The following is a 19572-nucleotide window of genomic DNA, read 5'->3' as shown; positions in this document are numbered from 1 at the left end:
GCTAAACCGGGGGGCTTTGGACGAATCTTCGCGTTCGCGTTGACGCACCCTAACGCGACAGCACCCATCCTTTCGAAATAAGCCGTTAAGAATTGGGAGTCTGAAAACCCCTTATATTGGCTTCCGAAAACATCTTCCGTCCAATATGTACTACCCGATTACATCAAGATAGTTGACTCATATAGAACTTGCCTAATGGCCGACACAAGAACAAACCCTGCTTGTTGTTTCGAATAAAAAAAAACACTCTTACAATGTCATTTTAAAAGTTCTCACACAATTCTAAACTGTAAAAAGTAACAGAGTAGACTATACTGGTGTATTAGGATTGGCCTTGGCATATCCATTCGGAGTTTTTCTCTGTAAAAAGAAACAAAAGGAAATGCAAAAGAAAGAAAATAATAAGGAATGCAACTTAAATAAAATGTCTTTTTAAACAAAAGAAATGGAAGAAAGCTGACATAAAAAATATAACACATTACCATGAATAAATGAGAACATAGTGTTCAGTGAAAATGCAAGGCGATAGTACATGCAGTAATACTTTTAAAAGAATATGAAATACAAAATAAAATATATAATAAATACTGCTGAAATGAAATGTCATACATGCAGGAAGGATAACATGAAACAAATCAAGATTTGGGGGGAAATAGAGCATTAGGAAATTAACAATTTAAAACAAAAATAAACTTCTTAGTGTGCAACAGTAACACCAGTGTAAAAAAACAACACAATGTACGGACATATACTACACATCATCAAAATAACCATAACAACTTTTATAAGGACACGAACGAATTGGATGCAATTTGCAAGTAAGTTTTGACCTTTATTTTTCATAAACCTGTAATACATATATGGCTGACATGTCTGAAATTCATGCACTGATCAGAAGGTAACTTTAAAAAAAAAATCACAATGAAAAAAAGGGAATGTTTTCCTCATGACAAATTGAAGCTATCCTTATGTGGGAATACCAAACCAAAGCTAATGAAGCAAATTAGGAATGTTGCACACAATTTCAATGTAAGAATGGTATTCCCGCTATTACATTAGAGTTGCATTGATACAATTTCAAACACATGTCCACTTACAATGACAGTCCTTATTTTGCCATTGTACGATTACGTTTATTCAATGAAACATGATTCACCATTCTTACATTATTAAGGTTGCTGTACATGTAGTTTTCTGTTCAAAATATATTTCTTTGAAATGTTTACTTTTTGTGTTTACAATGTCATATATTTTGAGAAATTTTAATCATTTTATGAAAGCAGAAGTCATCACAATAAACAAAGCAAATCAATGTCTAGCATGCAATATCACCGTGTTCACATGATTGGTCATGTGATGCGAAGGCCAACTGTATTAACTGCATAATGTGATTGGGAGTCGAAACCATGTGTAAAAATGGAATGAGAAGACTCCAAAAGGAGGGAACATTGCAGCATTGCCAATTTGAAGACACTGATCACCAAGTAGAGAGGAAGATAATTGCCCGTCGTGCACTTTGTCAAATCAAAAGCTATTTTTCGACTGCAATATGAATTTATTTTTTTTAGGAAAAGGAAGAGGGAATAGTAGACAGAAAATAAAGGGGAGAAATGGAAGGAGAATAAAAAGGGAGAAAAGAATAGGTCTTTTGGTTGTTTCCGTAATATTGATTTATTGTATGCACTCTGATTACATATCAAGCAGTGGAAGCAGGCCATGCCCGTGCATTCTAGTATAAATCATAACCCAGGGGGGGGGGAGCCACTAACATTGACGGGTGGATACCATGCGTGACAAAAGAAACACGTAAAAAGGATGTCTTTTTCACGATAGGGCATGTTACTTACGTAACGTGATAAGGGTGTCAAAAACACAAAAATAATGAAAAAGGGTAGGCCTATCTATTTCGCTAGAAAAATTACGTGTTTAGGGTCGAATTTGCGGGGATGATAAAACAAAATTGAAATGTTTTATAAAGGATGTCCTTTTTGCCCCAACACTACGTGTTTAGAGTCCGATTTGCGCGAGGTGTAGAAGGTGGGGTCGTACTAAACCAAACAAGGTAAAGCCGACGACCGAAGGACCCGTAACAATAAAACATTCCTGTACTTGTTTAGGGGTTTCATTTCAGGGAATATTTGCCAAGAGTATCGTTTTGTTTCCAATACTTGTTAAGGGTAGGGTTTCACACGCCAATACTTGTTAAGGTGTGCATTTTCAGAATATGGAAATTACGTGTTTAGGGTGCAATTCGAGACCCCATGGTCGCGCATGGTATCCAATCGTGAATGGAAGTGGCACCCCGGGAGCATAACACATCCTACATGCAAAAATACTTGACTTCATCTTGAGCCGTACATTTGAAACCTGATTATTATCAATCTGATAATATATTCATTAAAGATAAATTCCAGTTCTGGTAACAACCTCAAAATGACTTTTTTACAGAATCTAATATAATGACCACCCAAGTGTCTGTTTATATGAATAAAAGAATATGTGCCAAAGGATTCTGGAAGAAATAGTGTAATTGCTGAGAAATAAGCAAAATAAGCGCGGATTCGGTCACTTCCGTCGGGGTCTTTATTCCAGCAATAATAATACACTGTCCCACGTGTGCTTATCTGTGTTGGTGGTGTTCAGTGTGAACATTTTTTACAAAGTTCAGTTTATGTAACTGTATCAGATCTAGATCCGTGATACAGACTTTCTCATGAAATCAGTGTTTACAGCAACTACTGGCATTTCTCTTTAATTTCTGCCACTCTGGGGCATGAAAGCTATCTAGGTAACTTTACTAATTTTCTGTATCTCGGGTGTGAAAACCTTGATTGATTAAAGGTCAAGTCCACCTCAGAAAAATGTTGATTTGAATCAATAGAGAAAAATCAGTTAAGCACAATGCTGAAAATTTCATCAAAATCGGATGTAAAATAAGAAAGTTATGACATTTCAAAATTTTGCTGATTTTCAACAAAATAGTTATATGAACGAGCCAGTTACATCCAAATGAGAGAGTCGATGATGTCACTTACTATTTCTTTTGTTTTTTATTGTTTGAATTGTTACAAAATTTCCATTTTTTACAAATTTGATGATTAGGACCTCCTTGCCAGAAGCACAAAATGTTAAAATCATAGAATTCCATGTGTTCAGGGAGGAATGAAACTTCATTTCACATGATAATGATGAGAAAATAAAAATATTTCATATTTCATATAATAAAATACAAAAGAAACAGTGAGTGATGTCATCAACTCTCTCATTTGGATGTAACTGGCTCGTTCATGTAACTATTTTGTTTAAAATAAGCAAAACTTTAAAATGCCATAACTTTTTTATTTCACATCCGATTTCGATGAAATTTTCAGTGTTTTGCTTGATGAATTTTTCTCTTTTTATTCAAATTAATTTTTTGTTGGGGTGGACTTGTTCTTTAAACTAATTTTTTTAATCAATTTTTTGAGTCACATTTTTATTCTCAAGATGGTTATCATTTAATAATGTGGACATTCTGCTTCACACTAATAAGAGGACTGAAAACAACATCACCTTATGACTTAGTAGAAGGCCTAGTATTAGCAACAGTTGGAGTAGTTGAAGTAGTAGTAGTAGTAGTAGCAGTAGTAGTAGTAGTAGTAGTAGTAGTGGAAGTAGAAGTAGAAGTAGTAGTAGTAGTAGTAGTAGTAGTAGTAGTAGTAGTAATGGTAGTAGAAGTAGAAGTAGTAAGTAGTAGTAGTAGTAGTAGTAGTCGTAGTAGTAGTAGTAGTAGTAGTAGAAGTGGTAGTAGTAGTACTATTTCGTCTAGCAGTGTTTTAGTAATTTTGTTATGAACAAAACTCGTTTGAGTCTCAACTGCATGCCACAATGTCCAAATTTAGGTGCATATCCACATTGTTTATAGCAGATGGTATAATTATAAGCTTGACACCATCATTTCTTTACCGACTAAGTGTACTATAAATGTTGTGGAAGTGCCGTGGTGTAACAGTTCTGACTCTCGCCTTGTATACAGAGGGTCATGTTTTCGAATCCCACCACTGCCTAGCATCCTTTGGCAAGACGTCAATCCACAATTTGCCATTCTCCACCCGGGTACTAATGGGCACCTGTAATATGCGAAAGCCTATGTAGTATGCCTAGCAAAATTTGAGTCTTGGAACTCTTGTTGGAATGCTGCCCAGGGAGTGGAGAAGATGCATTGCTTGCAGGCATGTAAAGATCTGATGACCGGGGTAATAATATTATCTGTGTACCGGTTAGTTCAAATGTATTAAGCACTATATAAATGCAGAATATCATTATTATAATTTATTAATTTCTATTTTGGTCCAATTATCAATTTCATCTAATATCTACTTGGTCAATAAAACAAAGACCTACAACAAATATTAAAACCATAGTAAGTCCATAATTAGACCAGGAGGTAATAGGTCCATGGATAATTCACCACTGACGCACCTATTTCACAACTGTTATTCTGTTAATTCTGAGATTGAATCAAGAAAAATAATTTCATTAATTACCCCTTATAGCTTAAGGCATTTCTTGAAAAGAAACTACCTTCATGAAATAACAAAAAGGGCATAAAAAACTCCCTTAGCTTGGTAAATGCATACAATAGGATGGAGATGTATTTATGCAAATTTATTAAAAAGGAAGTTTATCAATCAGAGATTATTTGTCTTTATGGGAAAATAACCTTTATGTATCTGTCTAGAAAAACTAATTTCTCAAACTAGGAAATACATGTAAGAACAAAGACCACTCCAGCAAGCAATTCTGAAAATAGGAAAGTATAAAATAGGAGAAATTCTACTCTTAACTTCACAAGAATATTTTTAAAGGAAGAAGAAACAAATAGAATAGTTCCTCTCAGCTCCAGAGTGATTTCTCATTAACAGATTTGTAAAATCATTTTTCAAAAAAATTGTTTTTTTTTGTTTTTGGCATCGGGATCAATATACTTAAAATGAACATATATTTCTCACTATATCTTCTATTCTTGTGTTGGAGAACTACTTGCTGTTTTCGATGTATCAACGTCTGTGACTGTGAGCGGAGGGGCTATGCAGTAAATATGGAATGCACTGAGCGTAACCTTGATGATGTCCCAGAAGCCCTCAGATGTGATGTTGGCAAACTTGATCTGAGAAGAAACTTTATCACTTCACTACAGAAAGAGTCTTTTCCCTGCCAACGAGAAATGGTTTTGCTTCTTCTGTCCCACAATCAACTAAGCTACATTGACAAGAATACTTTTGATGACACACCAAAACTGGCGTTTATTGTGCTTGATTCAAATTTCCTTCAGAATGTTCTGTACCTTGGTTCCTTACCTCTTATTAGTGAGATATCAGTCAACCGCAATCATATCACCAAGTTGCCTCATCCGATACTTCGTAATACCTCACAAACGGACCTTTCATTGCTTCAATTAGCATTTAACAAACTCGAGAAACTACCCAAAATTCACTTTAGAGTATCAGCTTTGAATTTGAAAGGAAATGCTATTACTGATATGTCAACGAAGATGCTTGCATATCCACGTGCTATATCAGATCTTGACATATCACATAATAATGTTGACTACATGGACAATCTACAACCAATGGAGAGCCTCAAGACACTTGCACTGGAATTCAATTTCATACGAAGCATCAGTGACACCGTGTTCAGCCATCTACCTTCTCTTGAAACAATCCACCTCGAAAGAAATTACATTGTGGATGCCTCGCCCTTCAAGAATATGAAATATATAAAGCACATATTCTTAAACAACAACCATCTAAGGTTTATAGGTGCACCGGCATTCACTAATATTCCAAACACAATAACCATAGATTTAACAGGCAATGACATAATCAAGTTCAGATATGATTCTTCCTTCCTCACATCATTAACACTTGTTCTTTCTGACAATATGCTAAAAATGAACATATTAAATGGAAGGAATAACTCAAAGGTGGAATATCTTAGTGTTATGCACAATAAACTGGAAACACTTCCGCTACTTCAATTTCCTCTGCTGGAGTCACTTTATGCTGAAGACAATGTGATAACAAATGTACAATTCGGTGTTCACGGTCATCAAAATATTACTATATACTCTTGAAAAATAACCAAATAAGAAACCTTGCCAATTTGAGAAATTTGCCAAGTCTTAAATGGATTGAGCTCAGTAAGAACTTTATAACTACGTGGGATGATACATATTTGATAAGCTCATCCCAACTACTCACTCTGAGACTGAGCAATAACAGACTGGCAGAACTATCTACCTTTACACCATTCCCACATCTCAAAGAATTAGATTTGTCCAGCAATATACTTCACACCATACACAAGTCAACGTTCAACTCCACACCCCAACTTTTATTTTAAACTTCAGCCAAAATGAAATCTTCAGTCTAGCTTTTCTTGGCTCTACGTCCACCTCGATATCAGTCATAACAGACTAATCACAATAAACCCCAAAGACTTTTTGAGTACAGTCAGCCTACAACATTTGGATTTATCATTTAATTTCATTACAGAGATTAATATCATTACCCCAATCATGCACACTCTTCGAAATCTTGATATTAGTCACAACCAGTTGACTGATTTTAACTTGAATAACTTATTAAATCAAGACACATTTGTTAATCTGAATATAGAGGGCAACAACATAACACAGGTTATTTCAGCAGCAAAACATGTACATTTAAACATCAACAGCAATGCCATTGGATTTTCGAATTCCAGTTCCATATCTGGAAGGAATATTTTAGCATGCAGTAATAACCTCAAAAACTTCAAACAGGTAATGATTTCATCAGAATTGCAAGGGCTGTTCCTAAGCATAAATCAGATTGCCTCTATACCCAACTTCACATTCACCTCAGCATCCTCGCTTTTGTTCCTTCATTTGGATAATAACCACATAGCTCATATATCTTCTTTAGCCTTCTTTGGTCTACAGAAAGTCCAAAGAATAAATCTGGAAAGAAATCATCTGACGTCCCTTCCCTCAGGTGTATTCTCATATATCCAAACGCTCAGGTATCTTCGACTGGGGAACAATCCTCTCACATACATTTCAAATCGACCATTTTCACAGATCAATGGCCTCTACAGGGTATTCCTCGGTCGCTTTCCGTTCTCAAACCTAACCATGGAGGTATTGCAAGATCTTCAATCAGTAATGTTTTTAGATGTCCCAGAGAATTTGCCTTTCGATCATTCTTAACCAGCAACCAGGAAAACTTGTCCCTCTCAGAATTCCCTAATCTTCTCGGCATCAATCTCTCCTCAAATGACCTTGGATCTCATTTGTGTAGTGATGTCAATGAAGCAGGTACAGGCTATTGATTTGTCCAACAATAGCTTTATTTCAATTCCAAAGGATTGTCTGCCACAAAATAGCAAGGCATACACACTCTATCTTCCTGGGAACAAAATCATGAACATTTCTCGAGATGCATTTCACAAGCATCATAGATTTTGGAACCTCGACCTTGCTGACAATCATATTGTGTTCTTTGAATGGGGCGCCTTACAGTATCAAACATACCTATTGGAGATAAATCTTGCAGGCAACAGACTTTCCCAACTTGACCTCGGGTTCTTGACATTCTCTTTGAAGATGATAATGGTGAATCTTCAAGATGTTCCTTGGTCATGTGATTGTGACCTCATCAGAGCAGCTCGTAAACTTAATCAATACAATAGGATAGTATGTGAAGAACCTTTGCTACATGCGAACTCTACCTTGACAGAATATGCACTTTCTGACAATTCAAGATGTCGACTTGAACTGTGCTCTGGACCAGATCAAACTCTGCTTGCATTCGTTCGCGATACAATGGTTGAACTACCTTGCCCAATCATCAAGCCAAACTTCATTAATTGGTCAGTTACATTCAACAGACGGCAACCAATCTCTATTGGTAACACTACCCATCATGGGGTTTCTATTCTTCCCCATGGTGCTCTCCTTATTAAATAAATGACTAAGAACATAACTGGCATTTACACATGCTGGAGTGAGAATGAATTTGGGAGGACAAAGTTCACTATCAACATACTTGTTAAGGAAGAGGCATGGAATACAAACAAATTGAGTAATAACGCTGCATCTTCAAACTTTACATTGATCAATGTCGGTGAGAAGCTGGAAGGAGACACTGCAATGTGGGTACAAATCTTCTGCAAGTACAATCAAAAGTTCTTATGACCTCTTGCTTTCACTGATATTGGCAATCCATTCATTGATTTTATCAATAACATTGGTTTAGATTAGAAATTTGCTGGGTTAATGAAAAATATAGAAATTTATGGAACAGTAAAGCATAAATTTGTTCATTTGATGAAAAAAATGCATACAGAGATAGACCTCTGCAACCTATGAATGTTCTCACCTCTATTCTATATATCTTTAGTCAAGCACTAAATACATTATTAACACAAAAGATAAATACAATGACTATTAAACTTCTTCTTTTCTATTTGATTTTGGAATAGCTACAGAATTTGTACATGTCTCCCTGATTTATATTTTATGGCCATTTGTTCATTCCTTGTTTCTTCTCCTCCCTATTTTGCCTTTGTAGTGTATTCCTTATTAACATTTAATTATATACTTTATTGCAATAGCCAGATCAACAAAACATTTTTTATGGATAGACATTATAATACTATAGTAGCAGTAACTTTGTAATTTTGTTACAAGGTTAACACAGTAATAGTAGCAGTGGAAGAAGAAGCAGTATAGTAGTAGTAGCAGTAGTAGAAGTAGTAGTAGTAGTAGTAGTAGTAGTAGCAGTAGCAGTAGCAGTAGTAGAAATAGTAGTAGTAGTACTAGTAGTAGTAGTAGTAGTAGTAGTAGTAGTAGTAGTAGTAATAAAATAATTTTAAAAGGGTATTTATTTTGCTAAGAAAGCTATGTGTTATAGGGTCGAATTTGCGAGGGTGTAAAAAAATATTAAAATGTTCTATAAAGGATGTACTTTTTGCCCCAGCAGTCAACACTACATGTTTAGAGTCCGATTTGCGTGAAGTATGGGAGGTGGGGTCGTACTATACCCAATGATGTAAGTGAAGGTAAAAACGACATCCATGCCATCAATTAAAATATCGCTGTACTTGTTAAGGGGTTCAATTGAGGGAAAACCTGCTAAGGGTATCGTTTTGTTTCCAATACTTGTTAAGGGTAGGGTTCACCCACCAATACTTGTTAAGGGGTGCATTTTCAGAATATGGAAAATACTTATTTAGGGTGCTTTTCTAGACCCCATTGTCGCGAATGGTATCCACTCGAAAATATAAGTCCCCCCCCCCCCCAGTAGTAGTATGAGTTGTTGTAGCAGTAGTAGTTACTTTATCTTTTATAATTTATTTTCAATTCCATCTTTATGGAAAAGGGAATGACAATGTTTAGTTTTAAATGAAGTTTTAACTGGGTGACATGATATGTTTGTAATACCAATTGCTGTGATATCTGAAAACAATATTATATAAAATTATTTTGACTTTATTCAACTCACTCAAAAGTCAAAACTACTACTTTTTATTCTTCAGACTATCACTTGTCAATATTAAATGTTGCTTATGGTTGGTGTCACCAATTATCTAATTGTATTTTGCATCTTCAATGAAATCTGTTAAAATGCAGGAAGACCTTTACTTGTAGTCTTGTAAACCATTTTATAACAACCCAAGCATGGATATGAAGCATGATGAATAAATAACAAAAATACTTGTATCATAAAATATATTTTTTTATTTTAAGTTCTTTGACTAAAGTGACCTTGACTTTGACATAATTTGACTGTGATTTCCCCCAACCAGGGCCCGTTGCAAAAAGAAATACTCTGGCAATCTTTTTCAATGACTTTTTCAATGTGTAAGTTTCAATGGCATCATTTTGTTTGTTAGATTTTTTGGGATGACAAAAGTTGGTTGCAATGTGTCTCTGATTGGTGATAACTGTTAATCATTATCATGATTTTAAATGGGCCGATCCTGTCATCAATGTCTTTAAATTTCTTTTGAGTTTTGGTTTCAAAGCATGTGTAAACGTAAAGTTTTGGTGATAGAAATCATCCATCAAGAAATCCAGATATTACAAAAGTGTAGCAGTTGACGTATGTGTTTTGGGCCGTTAGGATAATGGCACTTCTGCAGCCATTAGCATTTGAATTTGGCATCTAGTGCCATCTCTCTGTGATTCATTTATTATTATTTTGATTTTAAATAGCCCTTTGAGCAATACATATTCTTAATGATTGGATAGTAAAATGTTACTAAGATTGCATCCTGAAACTTTCAGCCCTTTCCAAGATTGAGAAAATATTTTATATATGCGTACAAAAATATGCTCATATTTTGTTTTCATAAATTTTCTTTCATGAGAAACATATATTAAAATGCTATCTGTATTATATTTCATTATGTAAAGGAAAATGGGTAGTCGGAAACACCACTCCTGATCATAATTATCAGGTCAAACCTGATAATTATTAACCCCACTATTTGTCACAATATACATGATATTCTCAACAGGTGATCGATCAGAATTTTACTTTAATTCTGGCTTATTTCTTTTTAGAGAGCCATTACTTTTTTATTCATTGGATGCATTATTTTAAGCTAACATTATGGCAACATCGCTTTTATGGTACAGTAACTCTTCATCGACTACTGGCTTTTGATTGGCTGCTTAGCGACAGGCTACACCTTAACAGCCAATCAAAATCCAGAATTTAATAATAAGTAACTACAATGCAAAGTTATTATTATCGAAAGCTTCATACCACGCGAGTCAACTGGTCAAATTTCTATCAGATTTTAACCATTATGACTTTTTTTCCCCTTTATCCAAATAAGTTAATTATGAAGGGTGGATCCCCTTTTGCTTGTTGACCATAAAGATTTTGGCCTTGATTCGAACTTTAAATTGTCATTTCATGCAAAATAATGAAATTTGAAAAAGCGAATGATAATCCTAATCAAAATGATGGAAAATAAACAATGCATGATTTAGCTAACCATGCAGCATACATTCATCCATTGTTTTAAGTCCATTACTATATTATTAGGCAGAGAAATGCATGCAATATCTCTCCAGTTATAATGAGGTGCATTGGTGTTTTGGAGGAACAGACAAGTCATGCACACGTTCAATACAAGAATATAACATTATAGCACAAGTCCACTCAAACAAAAAGTTGATTTGAATAAAAAGACAAAAATCCAACAAGTATAACACTGAAAATTTCATCGAAATCGGATGTAGAATAAGAAAGTTATGACATTTTAAAGTTTTGGCCCAACAACTTAATTTCGTAAAACAGTTATATGCACATCCAGTTCGTTATGCAAATGAGGAGACTGATGACGTCACTCACTCATTATTTCTTTGGTATTTCATTATATGAAATATGAAATATGAAATATTCTAATTTCCTCCCCCTTGTCAAGTGCAACACATTTTTATTTCTCACTGAACATGTGGAATTACCAATATTTTAACAGTTTATGTTTATGTTAAGTTGATCCTTATTTTCAAATCTGTAAAAATTGAAATCTTGTATTATTCAAACAATAAAAAACAAAAGAAATTGTGAGTGATGGACATCGACTCTCTCATTTGCATATCGCTGAGTTGTGCATTTAACTGGTTTGTGAAAAATAAGCGAAACTTAAAAATGTCATAACTTTCTTATTTTACATCCGATTTGGATGAAATTTGCAGCGTTATGTTTGTTTGATTTTTTTTCTCTATTTATTCAAATCAACATTTTTCTGGGGTGGACTTGACCTTTAAACTGGAAGAATCTATCAAATTGGATGGCAATTTTATGCTTAAATCTAAGAACTTTGCTTGAAATCTATGTACTTTGCTTTAATTGCTTCTAGTGACTGAAAACACAATACTAAAAAAGTCAACGAATGGGAATAAATTATTGCGAATTTAGTATTGTAGAAAATCACTCTAACATAATTGCGTATGTTGATTTTGTTGTGTTTTAGTGTTGTTTCTCCCCAACTTGATTTTTTAGGGGGGGGGGTTGTTTATTAAATGGCCCAAATGAATACTTTGTTCAGATGCAATTTTACTTCCACCCTGATATTATATTTCAGTTAATATTTCAATATATGACAAGGTAAATGTATTCAATTTGGTATCAAAACATTAAGTTTGTATGATATCTCCAATGATTCATCCAACATTTGCTATTTCATCTCCCTCTGCATTTCTTATAAGAGGACTAGCCCTACACATACAAGACATGCTTGTAATACTACAAACTGTACATACCATGGGAAAAATGAAACCAATAATTTAGATATTTTATCGTAACTTCATCAATCACAATAATATCTTAATGACAAACATTTGTAAAGCTAAGATCCTCCTTTTTTATATGATGTATTTTATGATATGCAATTGGGTACTTCACATTTGAATATTTGAAAAGAAAGTGCACCAAAATGTAGGCAGTAAGTGTCTGGCTTTCAAAGAGATTTTTTTTTTTTTTCATTTGTCATGTGGAACATCAATCAGGAAATATGAGCTTGAATAACAGGATTCAGTTTATTTAATGCTTTGATGCATGTATGCCAATGATTCCATACGGCAAATTTGATTTCTCTGGTTGCCTGCTATTGCAACAAATATGTACTCTATATATCACCATGATTCTATCTAAGCTGAAACACCCTGATATTTTAACTGTTTTTACTCACTCACATCTAAAAACTCAAAATTTATAAGTGCTATCTAACAGAATGACAGAAGGTGATCTAAGCTTTCACAAATATTTGCCTTCATAAATGTAATTATGTTTAAGATAAGGCTGACATAATTATTGGTTTCATTTTTTTTCATGGATGTCCTTTGGCCTATATTCCAAAGTCCAGTTTTAACTTAGTCCATGGTCTAACTCTGTGCTGAAATTATGGGAAGCCAAATATTTCAGAGACTTGTTTATATTTCTTATGTTTACCGCGTTCTTTCTTCAGGCTTGAATGGCTAATTATAATATTTTAAACATTATTCCCAGATAGTTTTGAATAATGATCATTCTAAAGGAGCCAATAAATCAAACATGAGGTGCTAGATTTTTCTGTCACCATTGGCTATCCATACTTTAACCAAACTTTAAGACCAGAATACGGAATAGAGGCCAATTTAGTATTACATTCAAAGCAGTTCAACTGCATCCCACTCACCTTACGACAGCAACAGTAACATACTAGAACCAGGATAGCAAGGGAAATAACTCCAGCAACAGATCCCACGATGATGTAAAGCGTTTGGTTGTTGCTCGTTTGTTTCTTCGGTTCTAGAGCGGGGAATGGAAATGTACATTTTTATTTGGTGGGGAACATTTCATCCACAATTGTGTTACGTTTTACCAATTATAACTGTCATTTGTAAAATTGATAGGTATTTTAATGAAAAGGTGAAATAAAATAGATTGACTCTTTCAAACTATTGCAGCAGAAGCTCTGTGAAACTCAAACATATATGCATCACAGGAATTCACTTGAAAATTTTCTATTTTCAGAATATTGGGCTACGAGTGTCAAAGAATCTGAAATGAATATGAAATATTCGTATGCTTTTAAAGTGTATGATAACACTTTTCAAATTAATGTTTATTTCTGATCACAGCTTCAATTAATAAATGTGGGGGGTGCCAACGTATTCTAGGGGCAAAAAATCAAAAGGTAACCTGCATTAAATGTTCAATATGGTATGTTTATTAAACAGATTTTCTTTTTCTCATCCAGGTTTTTAATAAACCATTTTAAAAATGAGCATTAATAAAAAGAAAATAGAACACAAAGTTTGGTCATTTATTAACAAAATAACAAAGTTGTTTTCAGGGAAATTGAATATACCGGGTTGAAATTTCAATTGTGTAAATCCTTGTTTCAGTCAGAGTTCAATCCTAACCCTAATATTGTGCTCCTATCCATTCCTTTATTGCACTACATTTTGCTGATAGCATTGTGAGGAATTTCAACAATATCACTCTTCAAAATCTCAGACAAGATGTCTCAAGACTGCATGTGTGAAATGATAAGTGGAGATCTCATGTCTTCCAACTCACATCAAATACTTCCCATATGTTGTTCATGCATGCTTCCAAACTTGTTTTGCGATCTCAGCATATCCATTAGTATCATATAACACTTGATATTGAAGGTGTAATACAATATTTCTGTCCTACAGATAATTACCCTGTGCAAGAACAGTACAAGAAAAAGAACTACTGGTTCTTGAAGGGGTGCAATGATTCTCGGGTATTTCCATTTCAATTAAACAACCTCACTCGAGCAGGAAAAAGGTTACCTGGGGGCTGGTTGGGGGGCTATTTAGCCCCTGAAATGTGCAAACGAGCCCTAGAAAAATAAAAAAGACCCCCCCCCAAAAAAAATTTAAAATCCCCATTTAACACAATGTAAAAGCTTACTAAATGATGAAGTTTTAGGCGGTTCCATGACATTTGCTCTGGCGACAATTGCTCAGCTGTAAATTTGATACACTATGGAATTGCAAACTTTAACCATGGATTTATATACATTATACCCTATTCTAGACCTAAACATAACCTTCACAATAAAACCTTATCAAAGCCAAACCCTAAAACTTTATCTTCAGGCTTGGTCCCACTGCACGTACGGATACAGAGAGGATGTAAAACGGAAAAGAATCTTGCCATCCGTTGGAAACATTATGTATTCGTTTTGTACTCATTGCATGTTTCATACGCTCTACATTCATCGAGCATCCGTCCACTGTGATTCCATTGTTCGCCCATTTTGTTCATTGTCTGGAGCCACGGATGAAAATGGATGGAGGCACCCTGACGTATATTGCTTATCCACTGTATCCATTATGAATACCTTTTGTGCCTATCAACCAGCAGGACCAGGCCTTTAGACAAAATAAAGCCCAGAGCAATTGCTGCAGGAGGAGAGGTCGGGTCATCGTTTTAGGACGCAAGTCGTGGAAAGTAGCACCCAAAAAATACAAATGAATTTTTTGCCTACATTTGAGCAACAGACTAATAATAATAACCATTTCTCAAAGACTGCATAAACCTTCTTACTTCCTAAATCAAAATTCAGTGGCTGGGATAATAAATATATGTAAAGCATTTAGCTATGTTGTTGAAATAAAGACTGATTCAGTTTGGGTGCTGTATTTATGGTTATTTATAACAGGGGGCTTCAAGTATGCATAACAATAGATAATTCAAGCACTGACAAGCAACACACCTGGAGTCGAATTCATCTACATTATTGCACAACATACAAATGGAATGCTTATAGTATCAAATCTGCATTTTGTACTGAGAAAAAATTTGATGCATATTCACCTGATTTTGTTGGTTTAACTGTGTTAACAGATGGCTCGCTTTCTGGCGTTGTTGTTACTGAAAATTAAATCAAAATAAGAAGAAAAAAGTTATATATATTGATGCGTATTCTGAAAAGAAACATTTCAATATAGGATAGTATCGTTTCTAGCACTCGAAGTACACCCCCCCCCCCCTCAACTGTCTTGGAATCCAAAACATGTTTGGGTAGTCAGAAGACTGTAATTTCAGAAGAAAAAATACATGACACCAATGGAAATCAGACATTAGAAAGAAAGATTTTTTAATATCCACATAAAAGAAGGAAAGAGTTTGAAAAAAATTCCTTTCATATTCTACAATTCATTCCTCCCTTTTGTAGTTCAGAATTCCACAAGCTTTAATTCCACTTTAATTTTCAATCAACATTGTCTTTTACACAACTATACCAGGATGAACATCTTCAATCGTCAATGAAGCAGTATTGTCATTGTGAAACATATTCATAATAATACAAATTACCAGGCCTGAAAAAGGATATGAACGACATGTACATGTGTGTTTGAAAATACCAATCTAAACCTGCATGAAATGTATTTTTCAATGGTAAAAACAAACAAAAACTGTGCATACATTTTAATTGAAAAAAAAACAACATCCAAGTTATTTCCAATTAGATCAGGTTGAAATACGCAATAACATTCTTTGTGAATCAGTAGCTGTTTTTCTGCTGCAAGGCTGCTTGAGGTAATTTAGGTTCAACCTCTGTTCAGAAAATCAGAACACTGCCCTCTATGTTCATCTACAAGACAGCATTTACTCAAATCACACACTTGAATGCAGCATAGATGTACAAAAAAATCCCTGCCTGAAGGAAGGGATATTGATGAAAGTGGGGAGGAGAAACTAGCATCATTCTGACATTGGGAAGTCCCTGTGAGTCATAATTATTGACTCTACCTTGAATAAAAGAGGCTAACGACAGGTAGCTATTAAAGGGGAAGTTCAGCCTATCAAAATGTTTACTGTACAACAGAAGAATAATACAAAAATATTGGTGAAGGTTTGAGGAAAATCCATCAAAGATTTCAAAATATATTAGAATTCTATTTTTTTTCAATTTGTGATATCATACGTGAGCAGCTTCCCCATATACTGTTTAGTAAAAGATTGATGAAATGTCATGAATATGAAAATGGTTTTCATTGTACCTAAGTATATAAATGGACAAATTATTTCACACCTGTTCCTGAAAGAAAGTCACCATGAACAATTAAAATTTAAGCAGTTTTATTCCATAACATATAGGGTAGCTGCTGGGAGATTAGATCACAGATTTAATACTTTTTTAATCTTTGATGAATTATTCTCAATCTTTCACCATTTTTTTTTCATTAGTTTTTCTGATATATTTACTATCATTTTTTTTCTTAAGGGTGAACAGAAACTTCCCTTTTGAAATGTCAAGACTTCAGATTGTTAACACTATACTTTAATATTGTTTTATGTTTGGTGAATTTAAGAGGGGTTCAAAAGCCAGCTGGTCTATGATTTTTCACTGAAAACTGTTCATGCTTGAAGCTTTCAAATTCCTAGAGTAATAATGATCAGAAGCATAAGAAAATTGGCGGAGACACATTTAATGAATAACTTGCCTGATGCTATGCTTTATCTTTCACTTTGCTGGAGGATTAGGGAGTGGAGGACATTCTCTAAATTTTCATGTGAAAGGGCCACAAATATCTAACAATTCAAGGGGATTCAACAAGATTTAGTTACAGTACATAAAAATTAAAATGTAGACATTTATTCATGCATAACTTTTACTTTAAATGATTAATTCAAATTAAGTATGTTGATGCCAGTGCATTACAAAGTAAAAAAAATCATGCCCTATCATAACTTTTTAAATAAAGTCATATTTGATTTTAATGAAACAATGAGCATCAAGACAAAAAAAATGCAATTCTATTTTATAATACATTTGGTAAAATATAGTACTGTCAATATATTCTTATATGCCAATTTTATTTTGGTTGCAAGTAGGCATTCAATAGTGATCTGAAGCAGTCAAGTAGACTCAAGGCCTCAGGTAACCCCCCCCCCCCAAAAAAAAGATACCAATAGCACATCTTGGAATTGTTTTTATTTTGTGTGTGTATAAACCATTTTCCAGAAATCAGAATATCGCCCTCTATGTTTCCTTCAAGACAATCATCAGAATCACATTTCCTAGGATCCCAAATAAAGAATTGTTTTTACACATAACAGGGTGCACCTGACACGCATGCTTGCAAGATACACAGCACTGTGTATACCTGTGCCTCTTCTCAAAGCAACACATTGAACCTAAAATAGAGTACATTGCTAAAAACAGAAATCAGCAACATTGACAATGTATTGCTGCAAGTGAGTAAGTTCATATCAGCAGTAGAAAGCAATGCAAAATCCAAATATAAACAAATAAAAAACAAACAAATAGGTTTATCATGACAAAAATGTACCTTGCGTAAGGATTGTAGTTGTAGCAGCAAAGCTGATATTTGAATATCCAGAACATATTTGAGACAATAATTATTACGATGAAAATGTTTGACATTCTTTGCACAGTAGAAATGCTGCGAAGAATTCTATACAATTCTGTTTTATAAAATCCCTAAAGCCGTTAAACAGTTTAACCGACCATGGTAATAATTTCAAGATTAAATATACACAATTATTTGTTGTTTATACTTGTTTAAAACTGTTAAACAACTACTGTAAGGTTCATAAAGTATTAACCAAGTGTTGTATAAATCTTTTATACAGCATTTTTAGTGTTTATAAAGCATATTGTCAAGGAGATCAGCACCATGCAGGAATAGAGAGGGGGTGTTACCCCCCCCAAAAAAAAAAAAAACATCCTGGGCCCCCAGTTTTTAACTTATCATTAAAAGTGAATAAGCCTTCCATTTTTGCTGCATAATATATATTTACATTATGGCACCAAGTCCAGTTATGAACATAGCATGTGTGGGATATATCATACACATAACTTGGTGCACACACAGTTGAATACATAATGAGATGAAGCATCCATGCATGTCTTATAGTCATAATGTCATACATGGGATTTTATTTTTTTCATAGCTGACTGAAGGCCGGAACGCAGCGTGGTGGACATGAAGGGGGATATTATGATTTGCACTCAAACCTCTTTCCCTGCATTAAGAACGCCTCACGTGATGCCACCAAGGGAAGTGGGGCATTGGTTAAACAGATAATGGATGTCTCCAACACCAATATAGGTATGAAAAAAAATTATTTTAAGGTAGATTCAGACATTCTCATATAGATGCTATAGGCTTCTCATCCTTGGTTTGTGGTTTTTCAAATGAAATTTGACAGCAGATATGAAAAGACTGAGAGCTTCTGACAAATATGACAAAACTCTAAATTGTATGGATAGAAGATTGAGAGAGTAAGAAAGGAGACAGAGGGTATACATAAGTTGTGAATAAAGAGAAAAAGAGAGAGTGCGTGTGTGGGTGTACATGTTATGTCTATGTGAGTGTGTGTAGATTGTGAAAGAAGAGAGTAACCACAAAAATAAAAAAATAAAAATACTGGGAGGGTGGTTGTAGGTGCCCATCATCAGGGTTTTTTTATAAAAGGTGACCCTGGAAGGGCAATGACAAGAGAACGAGGTGCTTAAACTGCAACTTTGCATTTACCCCTTTGGGCAGCTGTATTTTCTCTTTCCAGTGATCTTTTGAGCATTTTGCAAAACCGCCCTAAGTCTCGTGTAATTTTGTTTCCCTGACCAGTGTCTATGTACATTGTACATATTGACTGGGGATACACGTATTTGGTCATAGCTAAACTAAATGAAAACACTATTGGCATTATCAATACCAACAAGTACGCATGTTTACAGGATAATCATGATCAAGAAAAAAATCTTGCACACCGGCAAAACTTCCAGACATGGAATTAGAAAGAGGATGTGTAAATGTCACTGTGACAAAGTAACCTAAGTGCCCACTTTAGTCCCACATGGCTTTCAAAGGTCTTCTTAAAGGACAAGTTCACCCCAACACAAATTTGATTTGAATAAAAAGAGAAAAATCCAACACGCATAACACTGATAATTTCATCAAAATTGGACGTAAAATAAGAAAGACATCTTTAGATTTCGCTTAAAATTTCACAAAACAGTTACATGCACATCCCGGTC

General features: G+C 34.4%; 1 long non-coding RNA gene across 1 annotated transcript; it reads right to left on the bottom strand.

Annotated features, from left to right (window-relative positions):
* Positions 1-144: 144 nt before the first annotated feature.
* LOC121431059 lies at positions 145-15442 on the bottom strand. The gene is made up of 3 exons (XR_005972095.1): positions 15378-15442; positions 13219-13331; positions 145-360 (listed from the first exon to the last, which is right to left on the bottom strand). It is a non-coding gene; the product is annotated as an uncharacterized LOC121431059 (long non-coding RNA).
* Positions 15443-19572: the final 4130 nt, after the last annotated feature.

The sequence above is a fragment of the Lytechinus variegatus genome, chromosome 17 (assembly GCF_018143015.1).
Source record: "Lytechinus variegatus isolate NC3 chromosome 17, Lvar_3.0, whole genome shotgun sequence".
NCBI classification, from domain to species: domain Eukaryota; kingdom Metazoa; phylum Echinodermata; class Echinoidea; order Temnopleuroida; family Toxopneustidae; genus Lytechinus; species Lytechinus variegatus.
This window is presented reverse-complemented; position numbering and strand designations above follow the sequence as displayed.